Source organism: Falco peregrinus, chromosome W, assembly GCF_023634155.1.
Source record: "Falco peregrinus isolate bFalPer1 chromosome W, bFalPer1.pri, whole genome shotgun sequence".
NCBI lineage: Eukaryota > Metazoa > Chordata > Aves > Falconiformes > Falconidae > Falco > Falco peregrinus.
In genome coordinates, this window is record NC_073743.1 from 23,059,926 (window position 1) to 23,077,459 (window position 17,534).

Genomic DNA, 17,534 nt, shown 5'->3' on the forward strand with positions numbered 1-17,534 from the left:
GTTATCTTTAGAAGGGACATTTTGCCTTAGATTCCTGTTGTACATGCAACACGGTGAAGATGGAGACTTTAAACATGACCGCTAAGGAATAGAGTCTGCGTAGAGACAACTCCTCAAGGACATTGCGCAGGCACGAGATATGTAAATGAATTCTCAGAATTGTAATGAATATGTAAACAATTTCTGGAAAAACTAATGAATAGACATGAGTAGCTTGTATAAAGGGGGGACTGAAAAGTCCCCTCGGTGTGCATGACTTTGGTGGAGCAATCCCCCATGCACCCAGCACTGCCGAATAAAGATAACCTCCGCTCGCCTGTATATTGCTGACTGATTCTTCAAATCAGTTTGGCGACCCAGATGGGACCTGCTCTGCTCGGCTGCGGGACCCATTGAGAGCAGGGACTCCCTAGGGTACCCCCGGGGATTTTCCCGGAGGGGCTCCTCATCTCATCCGGATCACCACAGGAGCAGACAAGGACTCCATCTTATGGAGTGAAGGTACATTCTTTATTCAAATATTATATTAATTGTAAATATTATATTAATATTATATTTTAAACAGTACTGTTTTGGATTCTGTTCTGGGACCAGTCCATCTGTAAAGCTGTCCGTAAGGCGTAAGATCATTGTATGCTTATGCAGGATGGCGTATACCGGATAGCTAGCACCCCAGGTATACATCTGATTCTGTTTTGGGACCTGTTCTGATACTAAGAAAATATCGGAACTCTGATTCTGTTCTGGTTTTGGTACCTGTTCTGATATTGAGGCAACATCAGAACTCTGATTCTGTTTTGGTGGGAAGACTAAAAAAAAATTAAAATAATAATAATAATAATAAAAAAAATTTACATACAGGATTAATAATTTTATGTTTGTTACCGAAATCTCGGAATGAAGAACTTATCGACACCAATGTGATGTAGATAAGAAGACACTTCTTTATTGACGACTGGGTGCGTGAGTGAGTCCTCTCATGATCAACGCACACCAAGTTTCAGAATCATACACTGATGTGCGGAATTAAAATCTATAACTCGAAAGTTATAAAGTAGGTATGTTTATTGCGCGCAGATGCACGGGGGATCGCTCCTCCACAAGCGTGCATGCCCAAAGTGATGAACCATCTCACATTTATACAATAAAACAAATGAATATTCAATTAACGCCTATACATATTCATTACCTAAACCCCGCTTCGTATGTTAATTAGCTTATCAGTCCGTTTCCTGGAATGTGGTGGTCTTGCAGGTTTGTAGGCGATTCATGTTCTTGTGACCATCCGATCTTCTTCAGGTGATTCATGTCCTTGTGACCATCCGATCTTCTCCAGCAAGGAGACTTAGCACTCCCTCCCTCTAGATAGCATTGGAATATCTCTCATCCTTTTCTCATTCTTTTTTAAATAGCCCCTTTGTTAGAGAAAGAAGGGCAGGCGTCTCCTCAAAACTGTAGTTGTCTCCTCAGAGCTGTGTGCCTATGTGACCAGACACCACACCCATGACTAGTCACCATACCCACATTCATGAGTAGACATATACAATCACAGTCGGTGTCCATTGTCCCCATCTCACACTATTTCTCCATATCAATCCCCCCTTTTCTATCAAACTAGATAAATTCTTTTACTTAAGCAGTCTTCCCGAATGATATAAAGCATCATACATAAGTGTTACCCTTTTAAACATTCTCCAAACCCACAAATATAACATAATGGTTAGTATTAAGGAAATTCCTAAACTGATCAATAAGATCACAATGGGGTGTACCAGAGTGTTAAGAATTCCTGTTGCAGAAGGTGACCAGCCAAAGACAGTATCCCACCAATTATGGTTTCCATCCTGTTCTACCTTTTTTAAAACTTTCTTGATCCCTTCTACATCATGATGGATCATAAGAAGAATTTCGTGTCCCTTTTCTTTGGTTTCTTCCAGTATACGTTGTAAAGCTGCATGTTTTAATAGTTCTTTTATACTATTTATATTTAGTCCTATTGATGTGCGGAATTAGACTCTATAACTCAAATGTTATAAAGTAGGTATGTTTATTGCACGCAGATGCACGGGGGATCGCTCCTCCACAAGCGTGCATGCCCGAAGTGACGAACCAACTCACATTTATACAATGAAACAAATGAATATTCAATTAACACCTATACATATTCGTTACCTAAACCCTGCTTCCTACGTTAATTAGCTTATCAGTCCGTTTCCTGGAATGTGGTGGTCTTGCAGGTTTGTAGGCGATTCATGTTCTTGTGACCATCTGATCTTCTTCAGGTGATTCATGTCCTTGTGACCATCCAACCTTCTCCAGCAAGGAGACTTAGCACTCCCTCCCTCTAGATAGCATTGGAATGTCTCTCATCCTTTTCTCATTCTCTTTTAAATAGCCCCTTTGTTAGAGAAAGAAGGGCAGGCATCTCCTCAAAACTGTAATTGTCTCCTCAGAGCTGTGTGCCTATGTGACCAGACACCACACCCATGACTAGTCACCATACCCACATTCCTTGAGCAGACACATACAATCACAATCGATGTCCATTGTCCCCATTTCACACTATTTCTCCATATCAATCCCCCCTTTTCTATCAAACTAGATAAATTCTTTTACTTAAGCAGTCTTCCCGAATGATATAAAGCATCATACATAAGCGTTACCCTTTTAAACATTCTCCAAACCCACAAATATAACATAATGGTTAGTATTAAGGAAATTCCTAAACTGATCAATAAGATCACAATGGGGTGTACCAGAGTGTTAAGAATTCCTGTTGCAGAAGGTGACCAGCCAAAGAGAGTATTCCACCAATTATGGTTTCCATCCTGTTCTACCTTTTTAAAACTTTCTTGATCCCCTCTACATCATGATGGATCATAAGAAGAGTTTCGTGTCCCTTTTCTTTGGTTTCTTCCAGTATACGTTGTAAATCTGCATGTTTTAATAGTTCTTTTATACTGCTTATATTTAGTCCTATGGGGGTAGGAATTATTATCTGTGATAGGGTAAAGTTGGATTTTAAGAATTGATGAGACACTACTGGGGCTGAGTAACTAAAATCGCATCCTGTGATAGTAGCAAAATTACAAATACAATAATTTGAATACTGTGCAGTCTCCTTTACCTCCCCATCTATGGTTATTGTGTTACACTTAGTTCTCAAACACGCACATCCCTTCCCTGCATATATAATTACTGTTTTCAAGTTTCCATTTGGTCGGGCCTCGAAATGGCATATTTTCTGCTCTGTATCTAAACAAGTATCCTGAGCCATTATAGTATTGCTTTCACAGAGGAAGCCCTGCTGTTCTCGCATAATACAAGATTCTAAATCTGCTGTTTGCCACTTGTCGCCTATCTTTCTGGCCCATGTTCTATGTTCAAAAGGGTATAGGAGCACCCCATTATGGTTAATTCCAAGGGCTACAATGGGGTGTATGGTAATTTTACTGCATTATGTATGGTTAACACAAAAGCTGTAATGTGGTGTGTGTTGGGGTCTTAGGTAAAGTTCACCATATTCCACCATGACTGGAGTTTTCTTTCTACCTCCGTAGCATTGTCCCAAACCATCTTTCGAATTTCCGTAGGAAATATGCCTTCCTCTCCTTCTCTTATTATGGATGCAGCTATTGATTGCATCCACATTTGGGCTTGGATGCAACTTAGAGCCAGGGCGACGTCATCCTGTAAACCACCTAACGCCTTAGTGATGAATTGATGATCTTCCATGTTTATTTGTTCCCACCTGGGGAGTACCTTCGATATCAACCATTGGTGTGCCCCTAATGCCAATAATGAAGATTTTAGTAGTTGTTGTAGTTTTGATAGATCGGCCATGATGGCCGCTAGTTTATTCATTATTACCTCTGAGTCTATGGAATTTAATACTCCGAGTCCTGTTCCCAACATTCCAGTTACATCTCTCACTATTCTGTTTTGATAAATATTTCCCCTTTTTCTTAACCAAGTTGTCCATCCCTCATAAGAGGTCCGTAAGAAGGGGGAACAGGATGGCTTAACATCAGAAACATTGACTTGTATTTGTAACTCTATTCTTTTCAGAGACCATTCTGGGTTAAACAACATTTGTTGCTGACCTGTATTTCTGATTACATATGGTCCAATTGTATAAATCTTTGGATCTGGTTTAGTTAATTTAAGATCAAGCGTTAATGGGGTTGTTGTAACTGTGGTGGTAGGAACAGTGGTTAGCATGATTGTTATTTTGATCTTATAAGTCAGAGCTGTTCTTGGGGATTCCTTTCCTAGGCATATTATAAAGATGGGCTCGGTTAAGGTAAATATGTGCCAACATTCCTGTGAATTAAAGCACATGGTTGTATTTAGAAGGGTAAATTCCTTATCTACCTTTCTGACATTAATCAGGGTGTCTCCTGAAATCTTGGTGTTATCCTTTTCATTATATGTTTGACACCCTACTTTTATCCTATCTCCTAATTTTCCCCATAATCGGTCGACTTTGTGTACATCCTCCCGATCCCATTGATTCCTTTGGTACACCTCATTTTCAGAAAAAAACACCATAGCTAGTTTCGTCTTTGAGTCCACCTTTCCCATTATTCCAGTGTGTTTTTTCTGGGCATGATTCCAAGGCCAGTTATCAGGCTCTTGGTTGTAGGCAAGAGAGAGGATACAAAAAAACACAAATGGTTTAAACCCACTATTGATCATTTTAAGAATCTAAACGTTCCTCATATATACATATAAAATCTGTTTTGATCAAAAATATCTTTGTTTGAGTTGGGGCTTACCAATAACAAGTTGGGCAAGACTGGCCACTGGCTCAGTCCCAGACTCTTTTGTTCTATATTGTTTGTTGTGGTGCCCTTCCCATATGGTGGATCCACAACTGCTCAGGTTCACTTACTTGCCACCCACATTGTTCCCATTTGTCCGAGTAAATTTGAGTTTCAGTTCTTTTTTATCTGGGGTTACTTTCCACGAAGTTGCCGGGGCTTTCTTGATCCGGGTATGGTGAATCCAAGAATTCTGTCCCTCAACCTTGATTGCAGTGTAGGTGGTGAGTAGGACTTGAAAAGGTCCGGTCCACTGTGGTTCCAGGGTTTTATCTGTAAAACACTTAACGTATATATAGTCCCCTGGTCGTATATCGTGAACGGGTCCATCCAGACCCCTACTACGTGTTCCCATCACATGCTTCTCAATTCTTATTAATTGTTTGTTTAGTGCCACCATATAGGAAGTCATTGTTTCTTCACCAATCTGTGAAGACATCCCCTTTTGTACCCCATAGGGTCGTCCATATAAAATTTCAAATGGGCTAAGCCCCTCTTTTGCTCTCGGTCTAGTTCGAATTCGTGTAAGAGCTAATGGCAAAGACTGGGGCCAAGTTAGATTTGTTTCTTGGCCTAACTTGACAATCTGTTGTTTGATTAGATGATTCATCTTTTCCACCTGGCCACTCGATTGTGGTCGGTATGGGGTATGTAATTGCCAATCTATTCCTAGATGGTGGCTGATCTGTTGTACTATTCTGGACACAAAATGTGGTCCTCTATCCGAGGACATTACTGCTGGGACTCCAAACCTAGGTATTATCTCTTGGAGTAGTATTTTGGTCACTTCCCGGGCTTTAGCAGTTCTGCACGGGAAGGCTTCTGGCCAACCTGAAAAGGTGTCTGTTAGTACCAACAAATATCGATACCCCCCTTTTCAAGGAAGTTCCGAGAAATCGATCTGCCAATGTTGCCCTAGAACATTCCCTCTGCTAATGTTCCCTAGTTTTATTTTATTTGCTGTATTGGGATTATTGCGTAAACACATTTCACATTGCTGAGTCACCTGTTTTATTACAGTATACAAGTTTCGCCCTTTCAATTTCTGATTTAGACTTTTATATAAAGTATCAGCTCCCCAATGCGTCTCATTAATAATAGGGCTGTGGTCCATATTAAATTGGATGGTACCACTATACAACCATCCCTTAAATAAGTCCACTTACTTAATTTTATTTTATAATTCATGTCCTGAATTACCTTTAAGTTTTCTTTAGAATAGTTTGGCTCTTGATCTGTACTTACAGTTTGGATTTTATCGTCTGGTATTAAGGATAATTCCTCCTTTCCTACCTCCTCTGTTACTCATCTGGCCTCATGGTCGGCCAGGCAGTTTCCAATTTCCAAATCAGTGCCTCTATGGGCCACCTTATGTTCTTCCTTCCTGGATGACCCTCTTATAACAGAGGGGGCCATTCCTCACATCAAGGTCTGGCATGGCATATGTTCCCACCGCTCAACGCCTACTGGGTTGCAGCCAGCAGCGGAGCTCAAGATTCTTCTTGGTGGCAAACACAGAGGCCAACCCAGTCTTGCCCTTGACTATGGTAGGAGGCACCTGACCAACCTTATTCCTTGTACTTCATTGTCAATGCAGTTTCATCTGCACATCCCATAACAAGTCACTGTCATGGCAAAACACACAGATTTACATTAGTAGAACTACTACAGAGTGTATTTTATTTCACTTTTTCTGCCAATATCCCCACAGCCTTGCTGACCAAGGGATATTGTTTTTATCTGAACTGGGCAAGCCTCCCCCTTATCATTTTTACTGTAACAGGTAAAGCATTTTTCACCTTTCCTGGAATTTATTTTCAGATACACCTGGTTAAAAATTTCTTTTACTTCAGGGAGGTCCTCTTTTCCTCTTTTCTGTTGAATTAAAGATAAGCTCAATATTTCAATTACTTGATCATATTTAACTTTTAATTTCATTTCCCCTTCTTTAAACGTCTAGATGTTCTAATAAATCTCATGCCAACAAAGAATTTAGTGAATTTGGCATTCTTATTTGTTTTTTGTTTTTTTTTTTACTTTGTACTTTAAAGGTTTCAGGATGTTTTCCTGTTGGCCAGCAGCTCCCACAACTGTAACAAATTTATTTATTTATTTATTTTTTACTGAAGTTTAACAAGTAAGTTGGTTTTGTATTCACTGAAATTCCACCTCATACCCATTCCCTGCCCTAAAGGGGCCGTTACCGGTCCTGTTGTACTGCAAATGCTGCAGCAATTGGGGTGACATTATCAGGTCCTTCTGCTCAATCGTCAGCAACAGCAACCCCCTCCTCCTCCCCAGCAGAAGGGTTCGGGGCAGGAGATGCTCTTCCTGCTCTGCAGGTTACACAAGCCTGCCTCTGCAGCAGCACTTCTGTTTTAACTCTTTCTTACCCTGAATGCAAATCTACTACTTGTTGCTTTAAGTCTGTGTTCTTACATATCATGCCTTCGCAGGCAAACAGAAAACATCCTGCCATGCATCCCAGCATGATTCAGTCGCACCTTCGAGGGGGTACGGGGTTTTGTACAAACTCACCCCAACACTTACACACACACACACCCGCCTCAGGTTTTACATACATCAGTACAAGTTTTTATATCTTACAACGTGTTTCGTTCTGGTTGCTCCACAGAAGGAACCGCAACCTGAACTTTTTAACACAAAAATTTCAACAAGAACATCTTTCTAGTTTAGGTCTCAGTTTTTTCCTATCCTTTTCTAGAGCCACAATCAAAGATCAGGTGATGTTAATCCCGCACTCTTTCTAGTGCTAGTACCATAGGATCCCGAGGGCGTACCAATCCACAGTCCTTTTGCCACTCAGGTTTGTCCTGGAGGACAAAGAACATGTCTGCATATGATACTTCATCCCATTTTCCCTCTGTCCTCAGAAACAACATTAATTGCAGGAGAGTGTTATAATCTAACGTTCCTCCACCTGAGGCCATTTCGCATCACTCTCCAATTTATACAAAGGCCACCACTGATTACAGTATTTAACCAATTTCCTTCTATTTTCGGTACCACCATGTCCTGCGATATCCCTCCAATGTTTTAATATACAACCCAAGGGCGATTTTTCACAGGGCTTACTCCTTCCATTTCCCATTTTGCAATTTGAATTACTTTGGTTTTCTCTGGCCACCTTAGCCACCCAAGGTCGGAAACGCGGATAGAGCTCCTTACGCGCTTTCCACTCAAACGCATGTCTCAAGCACTCTTGCACTCACACTCAGTCAAAATAATTAAGCTATACACGGAAAATCAAAATGCGCATCTCAATCACACCATTCACACTCTCCGGGCAGCCCTCAGGCACACAAGCAGTATGTTATACGGTACCGTGCACTTATGTACAACTTTTAGGAACACTAGCAGTTCACAAAGTATGCATTTCAATGAACAATTGCCAAAAAACCAAACAACAAACAAAAACCAATTTTTCCTGGTCTTAAGCAGAGTGTTAAGTTTTCCGCTATTTGCCACGAATTACCAGAATATTATTATTTTTCAACATACATTTCTTAACTCCGAGTTTTGAACATGTAACAAGACAACACATAGAACAGACAAGACACAGAGCGCTATTTCAGTTGTTACATTCTAGGAATTCCCCAAATCTTAAGACAACCTAAAGGAAGTTTTTAGCTTCCTCTATTTCCTATGCAAAAGTTTCCCTTTTACTTTTGCTGTGAGGTCCCTCTTGTTCCTGTGAGATTCCGCCTTATTCCATCCCGCCCCCCGCTTTCCGTCACGAGGCCTCCGGGCTTTTAGGAATGGCAGTAACCTCGGGTTTGCTCGATCTGCCCTCAAGATCGCTAGCGGCCACCCCTTGGTCAGCAAACCCCCTCCCAAGGTACCTTTCCTCCTGGGGACTACGCTGTGCGCCAGACGTCTCCGTGCGTCTCACCAGCCGCCCCGTTTCTAAACATACCGTTTTATCCGTGGATCCAGGGGTTTCTCTTCTGCTCCCGGGTGAACAGCTGAGAAGAGGAGGCTCCTCCGAGGAAATCTCCCGGGGCGCGCCTAGGAGCGTCCGCTCCGCAGCTGGTCCCTCAGCCGAGCAGAAATCCTCCTGCCTGGCTCACCAAACTGACGTGTGGAATTAGACTCTATAACTCGAAAGTTATAAAGTAGGTATGTTTATTGCGCGCAGATGCACGGGGGATCGCTCCTCCACAAGCGTGCATGCCTGAAGTGAGGAACCATCTCACATTTATACAATAAAACAAATGAATATTCAATTAACGCCTATACATATTTGTTACCTAAACCCCGCTTTGTATGTTAATTAGCTTATCAGTCCTTTGCCTGGAATGTGGTGGTCTTGCAGGTTTGTAGGTGATTCATGTTCTTGTGACCATCCAATCTTCTCCAGCAAGGAGACTTAGCACTCCCTCTAGATAGCATTGGAATATCTCTCATCCTTTTCTCATTCTCTTTTAAATAGCCCCTTTGTTAGAGGAAGAAGGGCAGGTGTCTCCCTGTCTTCCCTTTGTTAGAGGAAGAGGGGCAGGTGTCTCCTCAAAACTGTAATTGTCTCCTCAGAGCTGTGTGCCTATGTGACCAGACACCGCACCCATGACTAGTCACCATACCCACATTCCTGAGTAGGCATATACAATCACAGTCGGTGTCCATTGTCCCCATCTCACACTATTTCTCCATATCAACACCATATATAGAAATTATTCATCCATATTCATTAAGTATTCATACATAATCATGATATTTCCCGTAAATCATTAACATACTCTCCTCCTATATCCGATTCTGCGCAGTAAAGGTTAGAAAGGTCCAGAAATGGGTCTGGGGTACGATTTGGGTAGGTGGTATATGAGTCGGTGGTCGCGATCTCCCCCTGCCGGAATTACCTTTTACTAAAGTTCACGGTTTCTTGGCAGGTAACTACAAGCTGTTCCAGTCGACTCTCCCCAGTTCCCATTAATCCTATATGCTGACATTTCAATACACTTTCTAAATACAGAAGACTAGGCAAATACAAAGAAACCTTTCAAACCCTAAATTTATTACCTAAGTTTTAAACAATGATTCTAGCCCATTCTTCTGGCCTTGGTATGGGACTGTACAAAGGATTTCATAGCAACTTTTACTGTGCAACTATAAGTTTCATTTAAAATATTTCTTATCCCTATATTTCTATTAAAAATGATTTTAAAAATCAAATAAAGTCAATCAATTTTTACTTATTAGCAAATCTGTAACAAGTTTTCTAATAATTATTATACTCATTTATGCTGGAAATGTGAGAACATTTCTGTATTAAGTATATTGTAAATGTTGGTATATGGTTATTGTCTTGAACATCCGAGGGGTGAATGTGAAACTCTTTATATTTTAAAGTGTATATGGTGTAAAGAATTATTGTATGTATGGTGGGGACAAGAAATTGAATCCTCTAACTGTAAGGTTTGGATGCCTTGGGATAAGAGAGAGAGAGCTGTAAGTGAAATTAGAGTCGTCTGTGGCTGGGATAGCGATTGAGGTAACATGGGGGGAAAACAAAGTGGTGGAATAGTAAGAAAGAGTCCGTTGGGATGTGTTCTAACTCACTGGAAGGAAATAAGAGGGTCATCCAGGAAGGAAGAACATAAGATGGCCCATTGAGGCACTGATTTGGAAACTGGAAACCGCCTGGCCGACCATGAGGCCAGACGAGTAGCAGAGGAGGTGGGAAAGGAGGAATTATCCTTAATACCAGACGGTAAAATCCAAACTGTAAGTACAGATCAGGAGCCAAACTATTCTAAAGAAAACTTAAAGCTAATTCAGGACATGAATGGTAAAGTAAAATGAAATAAGTGGGCTTATTTGGCAGATGGCCGTATAGTGGTACCACCCAATTTAATATGGACCACAGCCCTAACAGAACATAATAAAACTCATTGGGGAGCTGATACATTATATAAAAGTCTAAATCAAAAATTGATAGGGCGAAACTTGTACACTACAATAAAGCAGGTGACTCAGCAATGCGAAGTGTGTTTACGTAATAATCCCAATGTAGCAAATAGAATAAAATTAGGGAACATTAGTAGAGGAAATTAGCCAGGACAACAGTGGCAAGTTGATTTTTCCAAACTCCCAAGAAAAGGGGGGTACCGATATTTATTAGTTATGACTGATACGTTTTCAGGTTGGCCAGAAACTTTCCCTTGTCGAACAAATAAAACAAAAGAGGTAACGAAGGGATTGTTAAATGAAATTATTCCCCACTTTGGGGTTCTGGCAACAATCTCTTCTGATAGAGGCTCACACTTTTGTGCCAAAATAATACAACAAGTGAGTACAGTGTTAAGAATAGATTGGCAATTACACACTCCTTATAGGCCTCAAGCAAGTGGGCAAGTGGAAAAAATAAACCATTTAATTAAACAACAGTAGCAAAAATAGGGCAAGAAACAAATCTACCTTGGCCACAATCTCTTCCCTTGGCATTATTAAGAATCCAAACTAAGCCTAGAACAAAGGAGAATTTGAGCCCTTTTGAAATATTATATGGGAGACCGTACCAGTTACAATTTGCTGGAGAAGATTTAAGGCAGTTAGGGGAGGGATATTTATGTGAATATGTGAAGGCCCTCCAGGGACAATTAAAGGTTATAAATAAACAAATATTGGGAACAAGGGCCAGAGGGTTGGATCCACCTGTCCATTCCTTTAAATCTGGTGACTATGTGTATATAAAGACTTTTTCAGGGAAACCTTTGGAAGAAAAAAGGGAAGGACCTTATCAGGTGCTGCTGACAACCTTCACTGCCATCAAGACAAGAGAACAACCAGCCTGGATTCACTACTCGCAGATAAAGAAAGCTCCTGAGAAATCATTGGCTGTCACCCCGGCAGGACCCATGAGACTACGGTTCTTTAGATCGTAAATATAATAGGGTGATCAATAGGGTGATCCTCTATAAGAAAAATTACTAAAGATGATTTATCATGGAATTTAAAGCTTTATGGGACAAAATAACTTAGTGGTTACCTAATTTGGAATGGTTAAAGCATGCTTTTATTATAATACTTATTGTAATAGTTTTAGGAATAATATGTGTATTACTTCAATGTTTTGTTTGGTGCTGTCAAAGAATGATCATAAGGCATAATGTTTTTTTGTAGTTGCAAAAGAATTTGCAAAAGTTACTAGAAAAGGGGGGAATGAATGATGAATGCCACTTATCTAAAGGATGACGTACTTATGTTTATCTAAAAGTTGGGAAACGTCCAAGGACCCTTATTGCTAACATGACGGATGTACTAATTGCTAAGTCCTTGGATTTGTCATCTTTAAAAAGGCTATCTGGTCCTAAGTTCCTGTTGCTTATACAACGTGGCAAAGACAAGGACTTAAATCATGGTCACTAGTTTAGGGAGATATGTAATTGAGTTCCTGGAATTGTAATGAATATGTAAACGATTTCCCGGAAAGTTAATGAATAGTTATGAGTTGCTTGTATAAAGAGGGGACTGAAAAATCCCCTCGGTGTGCATGACTTTGGTGCAGCGATCCCCCATGCACCCAGCGATGCTGAATAAAGATAACCTCCGCTCGCCTGAATATTGGTGAAATCAATAGTAACAAAGGCTTTATGTCAGAGAAGAAGTAGAACACACAGAAAGTGAACTTCAGTTAGCCAGTGAGATGAAGGCTGCTAGCATTAGGCTCACCAAAGCATCACCAGAAAATTAACTGGTATGTCTCTGTCCTTTTGAATGTGTTGCTCATTGGGGAATCATGGATTACTGCATTAGAACACAGGCAAAGTGGAAGATTACATTGTGTCTTTCTAAGGAAACGTTCATCAAGTCTGTGCTGAATTAATTTTTAAGATACTGATTGCCCACATAGGTTTAACCACTAATATGGTTTTAAAGACAAAATAGCAACATGAAAGGTTTACCTTGCATTAACAGTGCTATTCAGTGTCATCAATAATACTTGAAGTAACAGAAAAGCCAGAATATAACACCAGTTACATTTTGCTACCTTTTACCATTATTCTCACTTCATTCAGTGTATGTAACAGCTTCACCACTATTTCAAAGTACTGCTACAGACTGTCAGTATTAGCATTTTTGGTGTGGCCCTGGCTTGATTTCTTAGTCCTGCATGAGAATATCTACCCTCCCCCATCAATTCCCTTCTCATCATGCTGTAGAAGAATGGCTGCAGAAGCATGGCCTTAGAATCACTGAAGATCTGCACAATCCAGGCCTGGTATTAGAATAGGCCTGTAATCAGAATTGTACTGAAGTTGCTGTGCTGAAGTTAACAAGAAAGGTAGCCTTCAGCTATTCTTGAATCCTGAGACCAAGTAATTATGTTGTGCCAACAGGCCATGGCTGTAACAAGATACAGCTGCTGGGAAAGCAGGTGCAGGGCCAAGAAAGATAGGGAGCGGTATGGGAATATAGGGAGTAACAAACTACAAGGCTGAAGCATAGCAACACAATTAGCTACATGGATAGAATGCTTATTTTAGTCATGATAATTAGGGGTGTGAGAACCGCGCGCGTTTAGAGACTACTAACCAATTATATTTCTGCTTTACGAATATGCATGTGTATCGGTTCTATATAAGTAGTGTTAGAAACTAATAAAGTTGAGCAAGATGCATAACTCATATTGAGCGTCTTCTTGACTCCGGCGAACCCTTCTTCCAACATCATGCCTGCTTCCCCAGCTAACCCTAGGTTTCAATCTCTGAAAACCAAAACAACAGTAGCAGGATTTGATCCCTGGACAGGGTTGTTATGTCCCACCAAGAAGGAGGGAGGAGTGACTCAGGTTCACTGATTCTCTTGGTTGGAATAGGGTATATACAATACTTGAGGTCTGAGGTAAACAAAGACTTTTATTCCATAGTCAGGCTCATTGGTAAATAATTAGGTAGCAGAAATGCTTATCACTTGCCATTATATAAAGTTTTATGCCTTGTGTTACTTACTAGAAAAAGGTAAAAGAACAAGAGAATAAGAGAAGAGGAACAGTGTGGTCTGACCTCTGGAGGAAGGAGAAACAGCATGGACAGTAGAATCTGACTGACAGTAAAAACCTTGTTGCAGCCTACTAGCCTGCTGAGCTGCAACAATTGTTGCCCTGTGTGAGGCTGAGTTGGACTCTGACTACAACAACTGGTGCCCAATGTAGCTGAGACAAGCAGGAGAACCTGTGACCCAGATCACATAACAGACACCGTGAGAGGTGAGCTGTTGATGACTAATTGATGTGGGTACATTGCAATATTTGTTGTCCATCTTAACTCAAACTGCAACTTTTATCCTTCAATGTGGACCACCTCTTATTTAAATTAGCTGTGCTTGCTATGTAAATAAGCATGTTCCTTACAGGTGGGGGGGGGCAAGTGTTTTTGGGCTTGAACTGAGTTAATATTTGCTGACTGTTGCTTCTTGGGCAATCATCCAGCCTTTGGCAAGATGTTCCCTCTTATCAGTCTTTTGAGTGTTTGAGCTGTCTCTCAGATTCAGGAGGTCTCCACCCCTGTTAATTGAGTTTCATCTTGTGCCATTGTCCATACCCTTTTGAGCAAACAGTCCCTCTTTTCTAGGGGTTTACCAGTCGTTAGCTTCCACTTGGTCTCCTACAAGGGTCTCAGGAGACATCCTGTCTCCCACAGTCTCAGTTCAGGTTTTATGGGCCTCACTGTCTCCAACTCTGCAGCTGTATGCTGCTACTTTTGGTGAGGCTCTAGGCTGGGCTTTTCAGTGCTGCAAACTTGAAATTAAGAAATTTAATATCCATTAGTTGAGTTTCTAGGTTTTAAACAAAACTTTGACTTTGCCCAAAATGAGTTGGCAGCCAAATTTGTTCCATATACCATTCTGGCTCAAGAAAACCATCTTTGGACCCTTTCCTACGTCACATTTACAAGTAGATTTTTTAGCAGTAATTCTAGTCTGAAAGTAACCTTTAAGCAATACATATCCTATTATGAAACTGCTACAGGATTTTTCACACCTTGGGAAAACAATGTTACCTGTGATTTATATTACTAACTTCATTAATCCCTACCTGGCTGCCTAACGCTGAGGTCAGTGAAGTTGTACAACATAACATGAGCCAAAAGAGCACTGGAACAGATTGCAAAGAGCCTAGCTCTTGCCCAAGTGATTAATTCCCCAGTAGTAAAAAGGCTGAAAACATTTACTGCCAATAGGTGTTATTTTAAGCAAGCAAAGTGCATATTTATTTAGTGGCCTCTCTGCTATCAGAGGCACCATGTTTACTTTGCATCTGCTTTCTCTTATCCAAGCCTCTTTAGATTCTGGGTTGTTAAAAATGACTGGTGATAATGTCATTTGTCAATATAATTCCCAAAATCATGAAGCAGTACAAAAAATGTAAATGAAAAGGGATGACCCAAGTTTATAATGAGTTATTTGCAGAGACTTTCTTATGTAGCAGCTTGGAGAAAAGAGGTAAATAAACAGACTCTACTGAAAAAATCTAGTTCAGGGATGAGAGGGAGGAAGAGGGAAACGGGGAATATGCCTTTCATATGCTCATTCTATTTTGTCTCCAAAAGACTTGCAGTTCCTACCTGTGATTTTTTAAATTGTTAATTATAGTAAGTGGGAATGTGAACAGTGCTCTTCATAGAATAAATCAAGTGCTGAAAATCACTCAATTTAAAAAAAAGACATTTCTATAAATAGTAATTGGAGGCAACAAAAGTAAAATGCACAGTTTACATAGAGAATACTGCCAGGGAAACAAGCGTCTGGTTTTCATTTTTACCTACTCTGTTGCTAGGAGTCTGAAATACTATATTTCTATACTTTTTGCACTTGCTGTAGGCTCAGTGTGATGGGTTGGCCTCCAGGTGCCAACCAAGGTTCTCTATCACTCCCCTCTTCAACAGGACAGAGGGAGAAAACGTGACAAAAAGCTCATGGGTCTGGATAAGGACAGGGAGGTCACGCAGCAATTGCCATCATGGGTAAAACAGACTTGACTTGGGAAAATTAATTTAATTGCCAATCAAAACCAGAGTAGGATATTGAGAAATAAAAAAGAAACTAAAACACCTTTCCTCCCACCCCTCCCTTCTTCCTTGGCCCAACTTCACTCTTGACATCCTACTTCGTCCCCCTGAGCAGCACTGGGGATGGGGAATGGAGGTTGTGATCAGTTCATAACACTCTGTCCACGACTCCTTCCTCACACTATTCCCCTGCTCCACTGTGGGGTATGTCCTTCATGAAGCTGGCTGGACAGCCAAGCCCAAAGAGTGGTGGTGAACGGAGTTACATTCAACTGGCATCCGGTCACACATGGTGTTCCCCAGGGCTCAGTATTTGGGCCAGTCCTGTTTAATATCTTTATTGACAATCTGGACAAGGGGATTGAGTGCACCCTCAGTAAGTTTGCAGACTAAACCAAGTTGAGGGAGGGTTTTGATTTTCTTGAGGGTAGGAAGACTTTCCAGAAGGATCTGGACAGACTGGATCAATGGTCTGAGGCCAATTGTATGAGGTTCAACAAGGAGAAGTGCCGGGTCCTGCACTTGGATTACAACAACCCCACACAATGCAACAGGCTTGGGGAAGAGTGGCTGGAAAGCTGCCTGGAGGAAAAGGACCTCAGGGTGCTGGTTGATCATGAGCCAGCAGTGTGCCCAGGTGGCCAAGAAGGCCAACAGCATCCTGGCTTGTATATGAAGCAGTGTGGCCAACAGGACAAGGGAAGTGATTGTCCGTCCCCCTGTACTCAGCACTGGTGAGGCCACACCTCGAATACTGTGTTCACTTTTAGGCCCTTCACTTCAAGAGGGACATAGAGGTGCTGCAGCATGTCTAGAGAAGGACAATGAAGTTGGTGAAGGTTGTGGAGCAGAAGCCTTATGAAGAGTATCTGAGGGAACTGGGGTGGTTTAGCCTGGAGAAGAGGAGACTCAAGGGGAACCTTACTGCTCTCTCCAACTACACGAAAGGAAGTTGTAGGCAGGTGGGTGTTGGTCTCTTCTCCCAGTTTACTAGTGACAGGACAAGAAGAAACAGCCTCAAGTTACGCCAGGGGAGGTTGAGATTGGATATTAGGAAAAACTTCTTCATTGAAAGGGTGGTGAAACATTGGAACAGCCTGCCCAGGGAGGTGGTGGAATCACCATCCCTGGAGGTGTTGAAAAAAAACAGGTAAGCGTGGTGCTTAGGGACATGGTTTAGTAATGGACTTGGCAGTGCTGGCTTAAAGGTTGGACTTGATGATCTTAAAGATCTTTTCCAACAACCTCAGTGACTCTGATTCTATGAACCTGCATCACCATGGTCTCATCCATGGGCTGCAAAGGAATCTTGTTCAGTGCCTGGAGCATCTCCTCCCCCTCCTTCACTGACCTTGTGTACATGCAGGGTTGTTTCCCTCACACTTCCTCGCTCCTATCTCTCACAGCTGTTGCACAGCATATATTTTTCTTTCTTAGATATGCTAGCACAGAGGCACTACCAATGTTTCTGATTGGCTCTGCTTTGGCCAGTGGCATGTTTGTCTTGGAGCTGGCTGAAACAGGCTCTGTCGCATGCCAGTCCAAGACCAGAGTGAGGTTCTGCTTGTATTCTTGGGAACAGAATTAAGACTCAAAATGGAGTCAAGATCCAAAGAACTTTATTTGCCTGATCACAGGTTTGCAAATGCAAAGGAGAGAGTGAGAGATAAAGAAAGGAAGGAAA

At 41.3% G+C, this 17,534-nt stretch overlaps 1 long non-coding RNA gene across 1 annotated transcript in view; it reads left to right on the plus strand.

Moving 5' to 3' along the window:
• The window catches only part of LOC129783122 (uncharacterized), a 51,392-nt gene that overhangs the window by 17,928 nt on the left and 15,930 nt on the right, over nucleotides 1-17,534 (plus strand). Inside the window, exon 2 of the long non-coding RNA XR_008745111.1 lies at nucleotides 1,300-1,419. This is a non-coding gene — a long non-coding RNA (uncharacterized LOC129783122). The remainder of the gene's footprint in view (nucleotides 1-1,299; nucleotides 1,420-17,534) is intronic.